Raw genomic sequence first — 18,126 nt, forward strand, 5'->3', positions numbered from 1 at the left:
CTGCACTTTTCCTGAGAGAAAAGTCGTTTTGATGACTTGCTGGCAGGTTTTTTAGCTGAATCCCCAACGCATAGCGCGCCCTGCCCAACGCGTAGCGCGCCTTCAACGCGTAGCGCACTTGTAAATTAACACTGGAAAAGTCTGCCTGACGCGTAGCGCGCCTCCAACGCGTAGCGCGCCTCTCTTGACGCGTAGCGCGCCCCTGAAACTGCTCGACTTGCTCAAGAACTCCTCAAATCGCCTTTGCAAGATTACACTTAGCTTGTGAGAGGCAAATGAGTTTGCAAATGAGGAATGACATGCTTTTATAGGCTTCCTTTTAATTTTTACTTGCCCAAAACCCACTTTGTAATGTTTTGAATGTTGACACTTTTTTATTTAATTGGCTCTGACCTTTAATTTCATTTCTTTGAAAAATTGGTTGAAATGATGATTTCAATTGAAATTTTTTGCAGGGATAGCTTCTAGGATGCTCTCGCAAAGGAGACCAAGGCTGCACTTCGACATTTGAAGAATTTGAAATTTTGAGAATTTTTACAAAATGAGATAATGACCTTTGTTTTCAAAAATAGAGTTTTTGAGAACAAGGTAAAAATTTAATTGTACAATGATAAGAAATGCTTAATGAAGGACATCCCTCTGGCCTGCTGGTCCTTTATGACCTCTCAAGACAAAAATAGACTCAACCCTAGACCTAAGACCTTAAAACCTAAAGCAAGATGAATGACCCTTTTGAGGATTTTATTTACTTGAACAAACCTGAACTAGCAGTACCAAACAAGAGGGGAATAAAGACACAAACCCCCTCCACCAGGATTATGGCATGCCTAACGGAATGCAACATGATCACACTGATGGGACACCTAATCATGAAATGCAAAGAGCTTTGATCTCTGGTGGAGGGCTACTAGACCAACTCTAACACGCACCCGCCAGGATCGCTTCCACTGGCTCCGTCGAGCCACACAAAGAAGGGGGGAGGGTGCAACACTAGGACATCCCGGGAGGTCACCCATCCCAGCACCACTTTAGCCCAAGCATGCTTAACCGTGGAGTTATGATGGGATCTGGTGCATTAATGCTGGTATGATCGCACCCGCAAAGATCTCGCCCCCTCCCCCTCTTCAAGGGAGACCACCGAGCCATGGGCAGGGCATGAGGCCCATCCATGGCCCTCGATCCAAAGTGGGTCGGCACATGAGCTCACCCTCTTCCCTGACTTGGCGACGACTCCCGCCCCGCGGGAGCTAGCGAACCAAGGGAAGAACGAAGGGGGAAAAGGAAAGGAAGAAAAAAATGAGAGAGAGAGAGATATATATAGAGAGAGAGGGAGGGAGAAAAAGGCGTAAGTTCCGCGGCCACCGACGACGCTCCGTGGAGCTCGCACAGCCTTTCCGTGAATGAGCCACGGGTTCTTCCAAAATTCGAATTCCTACAAAAGTATATATGATTTAAACTTCTTACCTACTCTCCTCATGTCATCTTTGATACAGTGACGCAAAAAGTCCTAGATTCATCACCCACTTCCGTAATACGTCGCCTCTGTTGCGCTATAATCCCACTTGTGACTTCTGACCAGGATGAAAATCGGTGCCCTGTTCTCAAATTTCCCTTGGAGCAGTCTTGAGCGAGTCGTTGTTTCCCTCAGTTATGCCCCCCCTTAATGCTTAAGCAATCTCTTCGTTCGTGAGATTCCATTATAAATAGATATATATAAGTAGCCCCATGCCGAAAAACAAGATAAACATGCAACATAATCCAATTTACCGTCAAGCACGCGTAACCGCGGAGTTCAACATTAATGCCGGCACGATCGACCCTGCCTGGATCGCTTCCACTGACTCTATCAAGCCGCACAAAAAAGGGGGGAGTGTGCAACACTAAGACTTCCCGGGAGGTCACCCATCCCAGTACTACTCTAACACAAGCATGCTTAACAGCGGAGTTCTCATGGCATCCAGTGCATTAACGCTAGTATGATCACACCCGCAAAAGTCTCACCCCCTCCCCCTCTTCAAGGGCGACCGCTGAGCTGCGGGCAGGGCATGGGGCCCATCCATGGCCCTCTATCCGAAGCGGATTGGCGCAGGAGCTCGCCCTCTTCCTCGACTTGGCGACGCCTCCCTCCCCGCCGAGAGCCAGCAAACCAACGGAAGAACAAAGGGGGAAAAGGATAGGAAGAAAAAAACGAGAGAGAGAGAGAGAGAGAGAGAAGAAAAAGGCGTACGTTCCATGGCCACTGATGACACTACGTGGAGCTCACGCAACCTTTCCATGAACAACCCACGGGTTTCTCCAAAATTTGAATTCCTACAAAAGTATATATGATTTAAACCTCTTACGTACTCTCCTCGTGTCATCTTTGCTACAGCGATGCGAATAGTCCTAGATTCATCGCCCACTACTGCAATACGTCGCCTCCGTTGCACTGTAATCCCGCTTGTGACTTCCAACCATGATAATAAATTGGTGCCCTGTTCTCGAATTTCCCTTGGAGAAATCTTGAGCGAGTCGTTATTTCCCTCAGTTAGGCCCCCCCTTAATGCTAGAGCGATCTCTTCATTCACGAGATTCCATTATAAATCGGTATATAAGTAGCCCCACGCCACAAAACAAGATAAACATGCAACATAATCCAATTTACCGTCAAGCACGCATAACCGTGGAGTTCCACATTAACGCTGACACGATCACACCCACCAGGATCGCTTCCACTAGCTCCACTGAGCTGCACAAAAAAGGGGGGAGGGTGCAACACTAGGACTTCCAGGAGGTCACCCATCCCAGTACTACTCTACCCCAAACGCGATTAACTACAGAGTTATGATGGAATCCATGCATTTACGCTGGTATGATCGCACCCACAAAGATCTCGCCCCCTCCCCCTCTTCAAGGGAGACAGTCGGGCCGTGGGCAGGGCATGGGGCCCATCCATGGCCCTCGATCTGAAGCGGCTCAGCACAGGAGCTCGCTCTCTTCCCTGACTTGGCGGCGACTCCCGCCTCGTGGGGAGCTAGCAAACCAGGGGAAGAACGAAGGGGGAAAAGGAAAGGAAGAAAAAAAGGAGAGAGAGAGAGAGAAGAAAAAGGTGTAAGTTTTGTGGCCACCAACGAAGCTGCGTGGAGCTCGCGTGGCCTTTCCGTAAACAACCCACGAGTTCCTCCAAAATTCAAATTCCTAAAAAAGTATATATGATTTAAACCTCTTACCTACCCTCCTCGTTTCATCTTTGCTACAGTGATGCGAACAGTCCTAGGTTCATCACCCACTGCCGCAATACGTTGCCTTCGTTGTGTTGTAATCTCACTTGTGACTTCCGACTAGAATGATAAATCAGTGCCCTGTTCTCGAATTTCCCTTGGAGCAGTCTTGAGCGAGTCAATGTTTCCCTCAGTTAGCCCCCCCCCCCCTAATTCTCCTGCGATCTCTTCATTCGCGAGATTCCATTATAAATCGATATATAAGTAGCCCCACACCGCAAAACAAGATAATAATGCAACATAATCCAATTTACCGTCAAGCACGTGTAATCGCGGTGTTCCGTATTAATGCTGGCGCGATCGCACCCGCAAGGATCGCTTCCACTAGCTCCGTCAAGTAGCACAAAAAATGGGGGAGGGTGCAACACTAGGACTTCTTAGGATGTCACCCATCCCAGTACTACTCTAACCCAAGTGCACTTAAATGTGGAGTTCTAATGGGATCTGGTGCATTAATGCTGGTATGATCGCACCCGCAAAGATCTCTCCCCCTCCCCCTCTTCAAGGGAGACCGCTGAGCCACGGGCAGGGCATGGGGCACATCCATGGCCCTATATTCGAAGCTTCTTGGCGCAAGAGCTTTCCCTCTTCCCTGGATTGGCGGCGCCTCCCGCCCCGCTGGGAGCCAGCGAACAAGGGGAAAAACGAAGGGGGAAAGGAAAGGAAGAAAAGAGAGAGAGAGAGAGAGAGAGAGAGAGAGAGAAGAAAAAGGCATAAGTTTTGTGGCCACCGACGACGCTGCGTGGAGCTCGCGCGACCTTTCCGTGAACGACCCACGGGTTCATCCGAAATTCGAATTCCTACAAAAGTATATATGATTTAAACCTCTTACCTACTCTCCTCATGACATCTTTGCTACAGTGATGCGAACAGTCCTACATTCATCACCCACTGCCACAATATGTCGCCTTTGTTGCACTGTAATCCCGCTTGTGACTTCCAACAAGGATGATAAATCAATGCCCTGTTTTTGAATTTCCCTTGGAGTAGTCTTGAGCGAGTCGTTGTTTCCCTTAGTTAGGCCGCCCCTTAATTCTCAAGCAATCTCTTCATTCACGAGATTCCATTATAAATCAATATATAAGTAGCCCCATGCCACAAAACAAAATAAACAATCGTAAAGAGGGGGAAGGGTGCAACACTATGACTTCCCGGGAGCTCACCCATCCCAGTAATACTCTAGCCCAAGCACACTTAATTGCGGAGTTCTGATGCGATCTTGTGCATTAACGATTTTATGATCACACCCGCAAAGATCTTGCCCCATCCCCCTCTTCAAGGGATACTGTCGAGCCATGGGCAGGGCATGGGGCCCATCCATGGCCCTCAATTCGAAGCAGCTTGGCGCAGGACCTCGCCCTCTTCCCCGACATGGTGGTGCCTCCCGCCCCGCGGGGAGCCAGCGAACCAGGGGAAGAACGAAGAGGCAAAAGGAAAGGAAGCAAAAAACGAGAGAGAGAGAGAGGAAAAAGGCGTAAATTCTGCAGCCACCGACGACGCTGCTGTGGAGCTACTGTGGCCTTTCCGTGAATGACCCACGGGTTCCTCAAAAATTCGAATTCCTACAAAAGTATATATGATTTAAACCTCTTACCTACTCTCCTCGTGTCATCTTTGCTACAGTGATGCGAACGGTCCTAGATTCATCGCCCACTACCGCAATACGTCGCCTCCGTTGCACTGTAATCCCGCTTGTGACTTCCAACCAGGATTATAAATCAGTGCTCTGTTCTCGAATTTCCCTCGGAGAAGTCTTGAGCGAGTCATTGTTTCCCTCAGTTTGGACCCCCCTTAATGCTCGAGTGATCTCTTCGTTCGCGAGATTCCAATATAAATCAATATATGAGTAGCCCCAGCTGCAAAACAAGATAAACACACAACATAATCCAATTTACCATCAAACACTTGTAACCACAGAGTTTTGCATTAACGCTGGCGCGATCGCACCAACCAGGATCACTTCCACTAGCTCCGCCGAGCCACACAAAAAAGGGGGGAGGGTGCAACACTACGACTTCCCGGGAGGTCACCCATCCAAGTACTACTCTAGCCCAAGCGTGCTTAACTATGAAACTCTAATGGGATCTGGTGCCTTTACGCTGGTATGATCGCACCAACCAGGATCACTTCCACTAGCTCCGCCGAGCCACACAAAAAAGGGGGGAGGGTGCAACACTACGACTTCCCGGGAGGTCACCCATCCAAGTACTACTCTAGCCCAAGCGTGCTTAACTACGAAACTCTAATGGGATCTGGTGCCTTTACGCTGGTATGATCGCACCCGCAAAGATCTCGCCCCCTCCCCCTCTTCGAGGGAGACCGTCGAGCCATGCGCAGGGCATGGGGCCCATCCATGGCCCTCGATCCGAAGCGATTCGGTGTAGGAGCTCGCCCTCTTCCTCGACTTGGTGGCACCTCCAGCCCCGCGGGGAGCCAGCGAACCAGGGGAAGAACGAAGGGGGGAAAGTAAAGGAAGAAAAAATGAGAGAGAGAGAGAGAGTCATAAGTTTCGCGGCCACTGACGATGCTGTGTGGAGTTCCTGCAGCCTTTCCATGAATGACCCACGGGTTCCTACAAAATTCGAATTCCTACAAAATTATATATTATTTAAACCTCTTACCTACTCTCCTTGTGTCATCTTTGCTACAATGACGCGAACGGTCCTAGATTCATCGCTCACTGCCGCAATACGTCGGCATCGTTGCGCTGTAATCCCGCTTGTGACTTCCGACCAGGATGATAAACCGGTGCCCTATTCTCGAATTTCCCTTGGAGCAGTCTTTAGCGAGTCAATGTTTCCCTCAGTTAGGCCCCCCCTTAATGCTCAAGCAAACTATTTGTTCGCAAGATTCCATTATAAATCGATATATAAGTAGCCCTATGCCGCAAAAAAAAGATAAACATGCAACATAATCCAATTTACCATCAAGCACGCGTAACCACGGAGTTCCGCATTAGATCCGGCGTGATCGCACCCACCAGGATCACTTCAACTCGCTTCGCCGAGCCGCAAAAAAAGGGGGGAGGGTACAACACTAGGACTTCCCTGGAGGTCACCCATTCTAGTACTACTCTAGCCCAAGCGCGCTTGACTGCGGAGTTCTGATGGGATCCACTGCATTAATGTTGGTATGATCACACCCACAAAGATCTTGCCCCCTCCCCGTCTTCAGGGAGACCGCCGAGCCACGTGCAGGGCATGGGGCCCATCCATGGCCCTTGATCCGAAGCAGCTCGGCACAGGACCTCGCCCTCTTCCCTGACTTGCAGCGCCTCCTGCCCCGTGGGGATCCAGCGACCCAGGGGAAGAACTAAGGGAGAAAATCAAAGGAATAAAAAAACGAGAGAGAGAGAGAGAGAGAGAGAAGAAAAAGGCATAAGTTTTGCGGCCACCAATGACGCTGCATGGAGCTCACGTGGCCTTTCCGTGAACGACCCACGATTTCCTCCAAAATTCGAATTCCTAAAAAATTATATATGATTTAAACCTCTTACCTACTCTCCTCATGTCATCTTTGCTATATTCGCACGAACGGTCCTAGATTCATCGCCCACTGCCACAATACGTCGCCTTCGTTGCGCTGTAGTCCTGCTTGTAACTTCCGACCATGTTGATAAATCAATGCCATGTTCTGGAATTTCCCTTGGAGCAGTCTTGAGCAAGTCGCTGCTTCCCTTAGTTGGGCCCCCCCCTTAATGCTTGAGCGATCTCTTCGTTCACGAGATTCCATTAAAAATCAATATATAAGTAGCCCCACACCGCAAAACAAGATAAATATGCAACATAATCCAATTTAAGGTCAAGCACATGTAACCGCGGAGTTCCACATTAGAACTGGCACGATCGCACCCGCCAGGATCACTTCCACTGGCTCCGCCAAGCCACACAAAAAATGGGGAAAGGTGCAACACTAATACTTCCCGAGAGGTCACCCATCCCATTACTACTCTAGCCCAAACACGCTTAACTGTGGAGTTCTGATGGGATCCAGTGCATTAACGCTGGTATGATCGCACCCGCAAAGATCTCGCCCCCTCCCCCTCTTCAAGGGAGATTGCTGAGCTACGCACAGGGCATGGGGCCCAACCATGGCCCTTAATCCGAAGTGGCTCTGCGCAGGAGCTTGACCTCTTCCCTGACTTGGCAGCGCCTCCCGCCCCGCAGGGAGCCAGTGAGCTAGGGGAAGAACGAAGGGGGAAAAGGAAAGGAAGAGAAAAACAAGAGAGAGAGAGAAGAAAAAGGCGTAAGTTCTGCGGCCACCGACGATGCTGCGTGGAGCTCGTGCGGCCTTTCCGTGAACGACCCACGGTTCCTCCAAAATTCGAATTCCTACAAAAGTATATATGATTTAAACATCTTACCTACTCTCCTCGTGTCATCTTTGCTAGAGTGACGTGAACAGTCCTAGATTCATCACCCGCTACCGCAATACATCGCCTCCATTGCGCTGTAATCTGGCTTGTGACTTCTGACCAAGATGATAAATCCGTGCCCTGTTCTCGAATTTCCCTTCGAGAAGTCTTGAGCGAGTCGTTGTTTCCCTTAGTTAGGCCCCCCCTTAACACTCGAGCGATCTCTTCGTTCATGAGATTTCATTATAAATCGATGTATAAGTAGCCCCACGCCGCAAAACAAAATAAACACTCAACATAATCCAATTTACCGTCAAGCACGCGGAACAGCGAAGTTCCGCATTAGAGCTAGTGCGATCACACCCGTCGGGATTGCTTCCAGTGGCTCCGTCAAGCCGCACAAAAAATGGGGGAGGGTGCAACACTAGGACTTCCCCGGAGGTCACCCATCCCAATACTACTGTATCCCATTCATGCTTAACTACGGAGTTTTGATGGAATTTGATGCATTAACACTGGTATGATCGCACCCGCAAAGATCTCGCCCCCTCCCCCTCTTCAAGGGAGACCGTCGAGCCACGCGCAAGGCATGGGGCCGATCCATGGCCCTCGATTCAAAGCGGCTCGGTGCAGGAGCTCGCCCTCTTCCCCGACTTGGCGGCGCCACGCACCCCGTGGGGAGCCAGCGAACCAGGGGAAGAACGAAGGGGGAAAAGCAAAGCAAGAAAAAACGAGAGAGAGAGAGAGAGAGAGAGAGAGAGAAGAGAAAGGCGTAAGTTCCACGGCTAGCAACGACGCTCCACGGATCTCGCGCAGCCTTTCTGTGAACGTCTCATGGGTTCCTTCAAAATTCGAATTCCTACAAAAGTATATATGATTTAAACCACTTACCTACTCTCCTCGTGTCATCTTAGCTACAGTGGCACAAACGGTCCTAGATTCATCGCCCACTGCCGCAATACGTCGCCTCCGTTGCACAGTAATCCCGCTTATGACTTCCGACCAGGATGATAAATCGGTGCCATGTTCTCGAATTTCCCTTGGAGTAGTCTTGAGTGAGTCATTGTTTCACTCAGTTAGGCCCCCCCTAATGCTCGAGCGATCTCTTCGTTCGCGAGATTACCGCAATACATCGCCTCCATTGCGTTGTAATCTGGCTTGTGACTTTTGACCAGGATGATAAATCCGTGCCCTGTTCTCGAATTTCCCTTCGAGAAGTCTTGAGCGAGTCATTGTTTCCCTCAGTTAGGCCCCCCCTTAACGCTCGAGCGATCTCTTCGTTCGTGAGATTTCATTATAAATCGACGTATAAGTAGCCCCACGCCACAAAACAAAATAAACACTCAACATAATCCAATTTACCGTCAAGCACGCGGAACAGCAGAGTTTCGCATTAGAGCTAGTGCGATCACACCCGTCGGGATTGCTTCCAATGGCTCCGTCAAGCCGCACAAAAAAGGGGGGAGGGTGCAACATTAGGACTTCCCGGGAGGTCACCCATCCCAGTACTACTGTATCCCATTCGTGCTTAACTACGAAGTTTTGATGGAATCTGATGCATTAACACTGGTATGATCGCACCCGCAAAGATCTCGCCCCCTCCCCCTCTTCAAGGGAGACCGCCGAGCCACGCGCAAGGCATGGGGCCCATCCATGGCCCTCGATTCAAAGCGGCTCGGCGCAGGAGCTCGCCCTCTTCCCCGACTTGGCGGCGCCTCGCACCCCGCGGGGAGCCAGTGAACCAGGGGAAGAACGAAGGGGGAAAAGCAAAGGAAGAAAAAACGAGAGAGAGAGAGAGAGAGAAGAGAAAGGCGTAAGTTCCGCGGCTAGCAACGACGCTCCACGGATCTCGCGCAGCCTTTCTGTGAACATCCCATGGGTTCCTTCAAAATTCGAATTCCTACAAAAGTATATATGATTTAAACCTCTTACCTACTCTCCTCGTGTCATTTTAGCTACAGTGGCACAAACGGTCCTAGATTCATCGCCCACTGCCGCAATACGTCAGCTCCGTTGCATAGTAATCCCGCTTATGACTTCCGACCAGGATGATAAATCGGTGCCCTGTTCTTGAATTTCCCTTGGAGCAGTCTTGAGTGAGTCATTGTTTCACTCAGTTAGGCCCCCCCTAATGCTCGAGCGATCTCTTCGTTCGCGAGATTCCATTATAAATCGATATATAAGTAGCCCCACGCCACAAAACAAGATAAACACGCAACATAATCCAATTTACCATTAAGCATGCGTAACCGCGGAGTTCCGCATTAGAGCCGGCACAATCGCACTCGTCGGGATCGCTTCCACTAGCTTCACCGACCCGCACAAAAAAGGGGGGACGATGCAACACTAGGAATTCTCGGGAGGTCACCCATCCCAGTACTACTCTAGCCCAAGCGCGCTAAAGTGCGGAGTTTTGATGGGATCCGGTCAATTAACACTGGTATGATCGTAGCCGCAAAGAACTCGCCCCCTCCCCCTCTTCAAGGGAGATCGTCGAGCCACGCGCAGTGATCCAGGTGGATCTTCAGACACAATGGCAAGGAAAAGCTCGAAATTTAAAGTGGCAGAAAGGCAAGTATGTTGACATTAGATGGAAGTGCTTGTCGCCCAGATTCCAAAGGTGCGAATGGAACTCCAATCTCAGTCCGAATGATGAAGTTATCGCAGAAAGACTTTGCCTTTCTCCCTTTGAAAAAGGAGGCATTTCTTCTAAAAAAATTGGGTTTTAAGCCTTTAAAGGCAAATCGCAATCAGAGGAGTCCAAAAGGCGAACTTAAGGCTGGACGGAAGGAACCCCCAATCAGCGACATGCGATTTCGGCATCGGCGATTAGATTGGAAGAGCGGGTCGGCATCGCCGAAGGTGTAAGACCAGGACCCCTGGGTCGTAGCGATCTGATATGATGAAAGCAATAGTCTGATATCGATGATCGACAGATTGACGTATCGCGCGATCGAAGGATCGACGTATTGGTGATCGGCGGGTAGGCGTATCGGTGGTCGGCAAAACCAAGGGGAAGACCCCCGGGGCCGTTGCAATAACGATTTGCGATAAAGGGCCGGACTCGATGGGTTTATAGACCCGATTTGGTAAAATTTGAAGTCTGGCTTTTAAGCCTTGTGGTCGAAATTTTCAAGGTTTCTGTGTATTATCGCTTTTAATAGAAAAAGGCCTATTTTTGGGGTTTGTTGGGCCCGCCGATCCTTCCATTGGGACAACTTCTATTATGAACAAACCGACCCCGATTTAAGCGCGATGGTAACAAAAAACGTGCTATAAAAACATGATACAGGCAGAGCCGCAAGGGGGATGGTGGGGCCAGACAGAGCCGAGAAGTTCCCCAGAGAAGCGTAAAAGCCAGAGAGCTTGAAAGCCAGAGCGCCCGAGAGCCACAGAGCTTGATGGAGGCAGAATTATAAAACTCCCTTTTGTGACTGATGATTGTATTTCTCTTTCTGATGTCATTTAATGAATGAAGGTCTCCCCATTGATCGAGCAGGGCCCGGAGACGTAGTCCAAATTGGGTGAACTCTGTTATCAAGTCTTATTGTCTTCTTCTTTCATGCTCTTATGTGTTTCTTCTTCTTTTCTCATGGGCACATTAGATTTCTATGGTAGCTACAAATTTCTACATGTGATTCTTTAATACATCTATAAGCAAAAGATCCCTGGATCATGCACGGCATGGGGCCCATCCATGGCCCTCGATCCGAAGCGGCTCAGCACAGGAGCTCGCCCTTTTCCCTGACTTGGTGGCGCCTCACGACCCGTGAGGAGCCATCGAACCAAAAGAAGAACGAAGGGGGAAAAGGAAAGGAAGAAAAAAACGAGAGAGAGAGAGAGAGAGAGAGAGAAAGAAGAGAAAGGTGTAAGTTCCGTGGCCACCGACGACGCTGCGTGGAGCTCACTCAGCCTTTCCATGAACGACCCATTGGTTCCTCCAAAATTCGAATTCTTACAAAATTATATATGATTTAAACCTCTTACCTACTCTCCTCGTGTCATCTTTGCTACAGTGACGTGAACGGTGTAGAAATTTTGAATAATATGACACTTATTCACAGAGATTATCCCGATTATACACTATTGCGGAATACATGCATAATACATAACCTCCTCTACGTTGATCATCAATTTAGCAGCATTAAAAACAATGAAACATCAGTCGCATGCGCACAGTAACACAATATGTAACCCGAGGAAAGCATACAGCTGAAAACCCCACACTATCTGTATATTATAATGATAGAGAACATGTAACAATACATAGTACAATACTCCTCACAAGTACTCAGTACTATCTCCACCTGTTACACATAAACTAGCTCAGATCTGAAGCCTCAAATCTCCTCCACTGTTTGCCTGCCTCCACTGCGTAATCCTACAAGAGAATCAATCACTCTATGAAATCGAATTCCTTTGGTTATACTACGCAAGCCTCATGGGCAATCTCCATCTATGCATGTGCAAATCTCATGCACAAGTATAGTCACACTGTAGTCACAACTGATAGCAATCTCAACCTCTAACACCTGTCTCCACTGAACTGTAGATGCACTGAGTTCACTGATGTATTCTTCAGTTGCTTTATGAGTTAATAATTAGTGAATTAATTAATAATTTAATTCACACAACTCATCACTAGTGTATTCTTTAGTTAGACTAAAATACAACTAGTTCAACCAAGTCAAACTGAACACAACTCCATCAACTCCACCAAACTCAACCACATGAGTTCTAACTGAAGTCCTGCATGCAATAGCTCAACTGACTCATAAGAAAAGCGTATTTCCTTCTTACAGCTGCATGTGCCACATCTATAGCTCAAACTGAAGTGCTCCAAGAGGATAAGATAATGTTTAAAGTCCAAATATTATTATGAGCTAATAATATTTGACTGTTCTATTTTTAGCCTGGCAGTCTAAAAATAGAAACCTGCCCATATGTCTAAAAATATAAGTCCATCTATTTTTACCAACATGACCAATCATCCACAAATAGCATCCTGCAACTCATAGACCATGATCCATATGTCTAAAAATAGACATAGTCTAAAAATAGACTTTGCGCCATAATTTGCCTGCGGGCCCACTTAGTGAAGGTGACTCCTTTCCACTAAGCTCCATCATCTTATTACATTCTCAACAAACGATCCTAGATTCATCGCCCACTGCCGCAATACGTCACCTCCGTTGCGCTGTAATCTTGCTTGTGACTTCCGACCAGGATGATAAATCGGTGCCCTATTCTCGAATTTCCTTGGAACAGTCTTGAGCAAGTCGATGTTTCCCTCAGTTAGGCCCCCCCCTTAATGCTCGAACGATCTCTTCGTTCGCAAGGTTCCATTATAAATTGATATATAAGTAGCCCCATGCTACAAAACAAAATAAACACGCAACATAATCCAATTTAACGTCAATCACGCATACTCGTGGAGTTCCACATTAGAGCAAGCACGATCGCACCCACCGGGATCGCTTCCATTGGCTCCACCGAGCCGGACAGAAAAGGGGGGAGGGTGCAACACTAGGACTTCCCGGGAGGTCACCCATCCCAGTACTACCTAGCCCAAGCGCACTTAACTACGAAGTTCTGATGGGATCCGATGTATTAACGCTGGCATGATCACACCCGCAAAGATCTCGCCCCCTCCCGCTCTTCAAGGGAGACCACCGAGCCACACACAGGGCATGGGGCCCATCCATGGCCCTCAATTCGAAGCGGCTCAGCACAGGAGCTCGCCCTCTTCCCTGGCTTGGTGGCACCTCACGTCCCACGGGGAGCTAGCGAACTAGGGAAGAACGAAGGTGGAAAAGGAAAGGAAGAAAAAAACAAGAGAGAGAAAGAGAAGAGAAAGGCGTAAGTTTCGCGGCCATTGACGACGCTTCCTGGAGCTCGCGTGACCTTTCCGTGAATGACCCACGGGTTCCTCCAAAAATTGAATTCCTACAAAAGTATATATGATTTAAACCTCTTACCTACTCTCCTCGTGACATCTTTGCTACAGTGACACGAACGGTCCTAGATTCATCGCCCACTGCCGCAATATGTCACCTCTGTTGTGTTGTAATCGTGCTTGTGACTTTCGACCAGGATGATAAATTAGTGCCCTGTTCTTGAATTTCCCTTGGAGCAGTCTTGAGCGAGTCGTTGTTTCCCTCAGTTAGGCCCTCCCCAATGCTCGAGCGATCTCTTCGTTCACAAGATTCCATTATAAATCGATATATAAGTAGCCCCACGCCGCAAAACAAGATAAACACACAACATAATCCAATTTACCGTCAAGCACACGTAACCGCGGAGTTCCGCATTAGAGCCTGTGCGATCGCACCCACTGTGATCGCTTCCACTGGCTCCGTCTAGCCACACAAAAAGAGGGGAGGGTGCAACACCAGGATTTCCCGAGAGGTCACCCATTCCAGTACTACTCTAGCCCAAGAGTGCTTAACTACGGAGTTCTGATGGGATCCGGTGAATTAACGCTGATATGATTGCACCCGCAAAGATCTCGCCCCCTCCCCCTCTTCAAGGGAGACTGCCGAGCCACGCACAGTGATCCAGGTGGATCTTCAGACACAATGGCATGGAAAATCTCAAAATTTTAAGTGGCAGAAATGCAAGTATCTTGACATCAGATCGAAGTGCTCGTCGCCCTGATTCCAACTGTGTGAACGAAACTCCAATCCGAGTCCAGATGATGAAGTTATCGCAGAAAGACTCCGCCTTTGTCCCTTTGAAAAAGGAGGCATTTCTTTAAAAAAAATGGGTTCTAAGCCTTTAAAATGCAAATCACAATCGAAGGAGTCCAAAAGGTGAACTTAAGGCCGGGCAGAAGGAACCCCTGATCAGCGACATGCGATTTCAGCATCGGCGATCAGCGTCAACAATCGGCATCGGCGATCGAATCGACGGATCGGGTCGGCACTGCACAAGGTATAAGACCATGACCCTTGGGCTGTAACGATGTGATATGCCGATAGTGATACCCGATATCGGCGATTGGCGATCAGCGATATTGGTGATCGGAATCGGCAGAGCGGGTCGGCACCGCTCAAGGTATAAGACCAGGACCGCTGGGCCGTAGCGATGCGATATGCCGATAGTGATACCCGATATCGGCGTATCGGCAGTCGGAAAAACCAAGGGGAAGACCCCGGGGCCGTTGCGATAGCGATTTGTGATAAAGGGCCAGACTCGATGGGTTTATAGACCCAATTTGGTAATGAAGTCCTACTTTTAAGCCTTGTGGTCGGAATTTTCAAGGTTTCTGTGTATTATCGCTTTTAACAGAAAAAGGCCTATTTTTGGGGTTTTGTTGCGCCCGTCGATCCTTCCATTGGGACAGCTTCTATTATGAACAAACCAACCCCGATTTAAGTGTGTTGGTAACAAAAAATGTGTTATAAAAAGCACAATACAAGCAGAGCCGCAACGGGGATGATGGGGCCAGATAGAGCCGAGAAGTTCCCCAGAGAAGCGTAAAAGCCAGAGTGCCGCAGAGCCATAGAGCTTGATGGAGGCAGAATTATAAAACTCCCTTTTGTGACTGATGATTGTATTTCTCTTTCTGATGCCATTTAATGAATGAAGGCCTCCCCATTGATCGAGCAGGGCCCGGAGATGTAGTCCAAGTTAGATGAACTCCGTTATCAAGTCTTGTTGTCTTCTTCTTTCATGCTTTTATGTGTTTCTTCTTCTTTTCTCATGGGAACATTAGATTTCTATGGTAGCTGCAAATTTCTACATGTGATTATTTAATACATCTATAAGCAAAAAATCCCTGGATCAAGTGATATCAGAGCAGGTCTTTTAGATGTGAATTGCATGTTTATATGCTAACAAGAAACAGGCTCCGAAGAGGCGAAGGGGAACTAGATCCTTTCGAACTCGAAGTAAGGCATGCACATCGAAGGAGAGACATGGAAGAAGATGAGTCTCGTCTTGAAGAGGAAGTAAACTTCTGTAAGACCTTCTATACAATGGCAGATCGTGTTGAGAAGCTGTTCTCAAGATTTGAAAAACTTGAAAGTGCAGAGAAAAGAACTTTAGAAGGACAAGGTTCGGTACACATAGATGATGGAGGAAATCCACCTCCTTCTCCTTCCACGAGTGATAGTTCTTCTTCCTCCCATCACCATAATCACAGAAATCCCAGGGATGCATCTAAGAAACCCTTCTTTAAATTAGATGTTAAATTTGATTTTCCCATGTTTAATGGTGAAAGTAATGCAAAGAAGCTTAATAATTGGATTAGGCAGATTGAGGTCTACTGCAGGATGAGGCAGATCATGGAGGATGAGGCAAAGATTCAACTGGCCTCTCTACGGCTAAGCAGCACCGCTCTCGTTTGGTGGGAGAGAAAATTGCAGAGTAGTAAGAATGTGGGTAACCTCTTTTCCTCATGGCCTAATTTTATTTCTGCATTAAAGGAACAGTTTTATCCCTTGGGATACAAGTAAAAAGCTTTAATGAATTGGCAGTATTTAAGGCAAGGCAAAGGTCAGGATGTTCAGAGTTTTACAGAGGAATTTAGAAAGAAAGCACTTAATTTGGGTATTGCACTTGATACACCTGAAGTAGTAACTAAGTACATTGGATCGCTACATAGTTACATCAGGCATTCATTATTATTGTTTGAACCTACTACCATTGACTCGGCCAGTGTAAAGGCCATTCATCTGGAAAACAAGGGAACACATGGACAAGATGACCACTCAAAGAGAGTTGCAGCAGCCAAGAGAAGGGGAGCAAAGCCCTCTTGCACACATTGTGAGAAAGAGGGGCATGACGAAGAGAATTGCTGGAAGCTGCACCCTGAGCTGAGACCTGAGAGGAATGACAGAAAGGGGAAGCAGAAGGTCGTCGCCACCGTGCAGCAAAGCCCAGATTCCGAGTCAGAGGAAGACGAGAAGGTCACAACTACAAGATTTGCACGGGGTAGGCCCATTGACTTGGGGTCTGACTCCGATGACGAGACGAAGTTTGCAGCCTTTGGGATCGTGGTAGGAGGACCCATAGAGTTGGGGTCTGATTCCGGTAATGAATCGAGGATTTCCACCGACATAACACTCCCCGCAGCATGACACCAAGAACTTGACGAGATCAACCACCACGCCTAACTAGAGAATGCAGAGCTAAGGAGGCTTCTACAGGAGGCAAGGGAAGAAAACCAAAGATTATTACGCCAGTTGCAAGCCAGGGATGCGGCCTTGGAAAAGCTGCAACATAGCTATCTAGAGGTAAAAAGTGATTCTTCAATTTCATATGATTTTCATGATGATGATTTTGATGCCTTTGAAAAACATACTACAGGGATTGGATCCAAACTGATGACGAAAATTCGATATCAAGGAAAGGACCTCGGAATCAAAGGCCAAGGCATCATAAACCCCATCAAAGTCTAGGAATTGTCACGCCATGCAAGACTCAGATACACCAGAAAGGAGCTCGGGGTGTGATGTAGGAAATGTTCCCTCCGCGGACAGAGGCAACCCCTCTAGCCCTAGAGTGGGTCTAGTCACAACAAAACAAAACAAAAAAACTAATTTCCTTAAACAGTCATTGTTGAAAGAGCCTACCTCAAACCAGTGTTCAATGGAGCTTTCATTGCACCGCTTCAGCTACTGTTTCCTTCTCCTCAATGAGCAATCAACCTGAAACAACACAAGAGAACAACAGAACATGTAACCAAGAACAACAATGATCTATTTACTTACAGAGTCAAGGAACCATAAGCTATCAAGTATATTTTACACAAGACAAAGTAAATCATCATTGATTGTATTAAAATGAACCAAAATCAAAGCTTACAACGAAGCCTTGACATCGCAATCCTTCTCGAAGGGTCTAGTTGGTATGTTTATTCAAGAATTCACTCTCAAAAGGGTCTCCCAAATGGATGATAACGCTCTCTCACTCACAAGCTCTAGTACAAAGCTAATGCAATCCACAACCAATTGCTAAACTATCATCAATTCACACTGCAAACTATCAAACTCACACCAAATCTAGCTAATTTGCTCCAATCCAAAAACCAAGAACTAGTTGATCATAGCAATGGGGAGTGTTTTTATAGGAGGAGGAGCCTCCATGAAATGAGGGAGATGGAGCTTATCCTCAAGGGAGGTTTCTCAAAAGGTGGAACTACCATCCTAGAGGAGGAAAGGCGAACCAACTTGACCCAACAACCAGTTCTAGAATCACCCAGAAGGCCAACTGTTTGAACGAATTCGCCATATCTGGATTGTCGCAAGTCATACACTAGGGCTCAGCAACGACATCGCAAGGAAGCAATGTATGCAAAGCAATCGTCACAAGAAATATCTCGAGGACTTGCACCGAGCCCTAAATTTCGATCGTCGGAGGAAACATGTGTACCCCTGCGACGACATCACGGCAGTATAGTTCAATACAGAGAATCGTCGCAGGAAGAGTAGGATTTACTTGTGACGATGCATAAACATAGGTAAAAGGGTCAATCTTCAGTATTAGAGAGCACTTGTTTAATCTTCT

The 18,126-nt window shown here is 47.7% G+C and overlaps 1 non-coding gene and 10 pseudogenes across 1 annotated transcript; all 11 read right to left on the reverse strand.

The window, feature by feature from the left end:
• Positions 1-979: 979 nt before the first annotated feature.
• On the reverse strand, positions 980-1,098 carry LOC149245085 (5S ribosomal RNA; annotated as a pseudogene).
• Positions 1,099-1,869: 771 nt separating this feature from the next.
• LOC149245086 (5S ribosomal RNA) lies at positions 1,870-1,988 on the reverse strand (annotated as a pseudogene).
• A 1,628-nt stretch (positions 1,989-3,616) lies between these two features.
• Positions 3,617-3,735, reverse strand: LOC149245087 (5S ribosomal RNA; annotated as a pseudogene).
• A 1,522-nt stretch (positions 3,736-5,257) lies between these two features.
• Positions 5,258-5,376, reverse strand: LOC149245088 (5S ribosomal RNA; annotated as a pseudogene).
• Positions 5,377-5,424: 48 nt separating this feature from the next.
• LOC149245089 (5S ribosomal RNA) lies at positions 5,425-5,543 on the reverse strand (annotated as a pseudogene).
• A 742-nt stretch (positions 5,544-6,285) lies between these two features.
• On the reverse strand, positions 6,286-6,404 carry LOC149245090 (5S ribosomal RNA; annotated as a pseudogene).
• Positions 6,405-7,161: 757 nt separating this feature from the next.
• On the reverse strand, positions 7,162-7,280 carry LOC149245091 (5S ribosomal RNA; annotated as a pseudogene).
• A 1,798-nt stretch (positions 7,281-9,078) lies between these two features.
• LOC149245092 (5S ribosomal RNA) lies at positions 9,079-9,197 on the reverse strand (annotated as a pseudogene).
• Positions 9,198-9,949: 752 nt separating this feature from the next.
• On the reverse strand, positions 9,950-10,068 carry LOC149245093 (5S ribosomal RNA; annotated as a pseudogene).
• A 3,061-nt stretch (positions 10,069-13,129) lies between these two features.
• On the reverse strand, positions 13,130-13,247 carry LOC149245094 (5S ribosomal RNA; annotated as a pseudogene).
• A 747-nt stretch (positions 13,248-13,994) lies between these two features.
• LOC149245095 (5S ribosomal RNA) lies at positions 13,995-14,113 on the reverse strand. Its single transcript, XR_016267559.1, has one exon. It is a non-coding gene; the product is annotated as a 5S ribosomal RNA (ribosomal RNA).
• Between the last annotated feature and the right edge of the window lie 4,013 nt (positions 14,114-18,126).

The sequence above is a fragment of the Pinus tabuliformis genome, chromosome 7 (genome assembly GCF_031772625.1).
Source record: "Pinus tabuliformis cultivar Carrire ecotype Pingquan chromosome 7, CPIR1, whole genome shotgun sequence".
In the NCBI taxonomy this organism is placed as follows: Eukaryota; Viridiplantae; Streptophyta; class Pinopsida; order Pinales; family Pinaceae; genus Pinus; species Pinus tabuliformis.